The sequence below is a fragment of the Clarias gariepinus genome, chromosome 27 (genome assembly GCF_024256425.1).
Source record: "Clarias gariepinus isolate MV-2021 ecotype Netherlands chromosome 27, CGAR_prim_01v2, whole genome shotgun sequence".
In the NCBI taxonomy this organism is placed as follows: domain Eukaryota; kingdom Metazoa; phylum Chordata; class Actinopteri; order Siluriformes; family Clariidae; genus Clarias; species Clarias gariepinus.
The window spans coordinates 110001-112500 of NC_071126.1; positions in this window are offsets into that span (position 1 = coordinate 110001).

Genomic DNA, 2500 nt, shown 5'->3' on the forward strand with positions numbered 1-2500 from the left:
CTAAGGGGGGCTGCGCGGCCCGTCCGGGAGCGTTCTCGGACCGACTGAGCGAGCGAGATGAGGACCGGCCGTCTACGACTCCCTATGATGAGGCACCAGGGCGGGGGAGGCGGAAGAGACTCGACGCTATTCCCCCCGGTACTGAGAGGCGAACCCGCAAGGGCGGGGAGGAACTGCCGTGCCCATAGCGGCCCTCGGCGGGCCGGGCAGGCGCCTACCCCTGGCGGGTCTCGTGTTCCGATCTACCAGTGCTTTTAAGGGAAAAAGCGAGAAAAACGGAGAAAATTCGAAAAAGTGACGAAAAAGGGGAAAAAGCATGGAAAAGGGGCTGAAAAGCCCGCACCCGTAGCTTCCTGGGCGGCCCGGGGGCCGTGCGGGGGCTTGGCGGTCCGTTTACCATAGCCCCAGGTGCTTGGACCCCTGTAATTGCTACTGTCTCCTGAAAATCTGACCATACCCTTCTGGTCACCCTACGGCGCAGCGATACCTCCACACCGCGGTCGAGGCGGGACTCATGCCCGGGAAGAGGCCTCGGGGTCGGACACGAGCCGGGGAGCGATAGGCCTGGATCTGCCACCCCGGCGTAAAAAGTGGGACTTAGAAAAATTTTTGGACTTAGAAAAATTTTCGACAAGGGAGATCCTCCTGGAGGAATCGGGCCTCAGGCCGACGAGGAGCACTCTCGTCGGACACTTTCGGCCGGCACCCGCGATCACAGCCCTGGAGGTGGACTTAGAAAAATTTTCACTCTGCACTCACAGGCCGAATCCTCATGGAGGAATCGGCCTCTAGCCCAGCACAGGCACCTCTGGTCGGCCACGCTATGCGCCCACAACCGCGATCACAGCCCTGGAGGTATTATTTTTTGGACTTTGAAAATTTTTTCACTCTGCACACACAGGCCGAATCCTCATGGAGGAATCGGCCTCTAGCCCAGCGCAGGCACCTCTGGTCGGCCACGCTATGCGCCCACACCCGCGATCACATCCCTGGAGGTATTATTTTTTGGACTTTGAAAATTTTTTCACTCTGCACACACAGGCCGAATCCTCATGGAGGAATCGGCCTCTAGCCCAGCGCAGGCACCTCTGGTCGGCCACGCTATGCGCCCACACCCGCGATCACATCCCTGGAGGTATTATTTTTTGGACTTTGAAAATTTTTTCACTCTGCACTCACAGGCCGAATCCTCATGGAGGAATCGGCCTCTAGCCCAGCACATGCACCTCTGGTCGGCCACGCTATGCGCCCACACCCGCGGTCACACTCCTGGAGGTCCGAATTTTTTTTTTTCTTTTCTTTTCTTTTCAGGCCGAATCCTCCTGGAGGAATTGCATTCTCCCCGACCCCAGGCACCATCGGCGGGCACCCCCCACCCGCGACCACGCCACCTGGAGGTCAGATTTTCGAAAAATTTTCTTTCGCCTTTATCTCGGAAACGGCCAATTCCGCCTGGGAAAAAACGATTTTGGCCGGCCCTAGGCACTCCCCACGGCCACTTTGGGCCTCCCCCCGCTGCCCATGGGGCTTCTGGGAACCGGGGGGGGGGGCCCCGACTTCGGACGGCCGTATCTCGGCCACCGTTGGTCCGATCGGCTCCAAATTTCGCAGGGGAGTCCATGGGGAGGCCCCGGACCCGATGCCACATACCCCGGGGCCGACGCCCCCCGCCGGCGCCCCCTGGAGGATGGGAGTCTGTTACATCTCCTGGGGCTATGGGAAATTTTCTGGCTCTCAGCTCACATGCAGGCTGAATCCTCCTGGAGGAATTGCATTCTCCCCGACCCCAGGCACCCTCGGCGGGCACCCCCACCCGCGACCACGCCACCTGGAGGTCAGATTTTCGAAAAATTTTCTTTCGCCTATATCTCGGAAACGGCCAATTCCGCCTGGGAAAAAACGATTTTGGCCGGCCCTAGGCACTCCCCACGGCCACTTTGGGCCTCCCCCCGCTGCCCATGGGGCTTCTGGGAACCGGGGGGGGGGCCCCCGACTTCGGACGGCCGTATCTCGGCCACCGTTGGTCCGATCGGCTCCAAATTTCGCAGGGGAGTCCATGGGGAGGCCCCGGACCCGATGCCACATGCCCCGGGGCCGACATCCCCCGCCGGCGCCCCCTGGAGGATGGGGGTCCGTTACATCTCCTGGGGCTATGGGAATTTTTCTGGCTCTCAGCTCAGGTGCAGGCTGAATCCTCCTGGAGGAATTGGATTCTCCCCGAAGCCAGGCACCTCAGGTCAGCCATGTAGGTGCCCCCCACTGCGCTCACACTTGTAGAGGTCATGATTTGGGGGATTTTGAATTTTTCTGGGTCTCTGAACATTTTGGGGAAAATATTCACACTCTGCACGCGCAGGCCAAATCATCATGGAGGAATCGGCCTCCAGCCCAGCACAAGCACCTCAGGTCGGACACAGTAGGTGCCTGCACTGGGCTCACACCCATGGAGGTCATGATTTGGGGGATTTTGAATTTTTCTGGGTCTCTGAACATTTTGGGG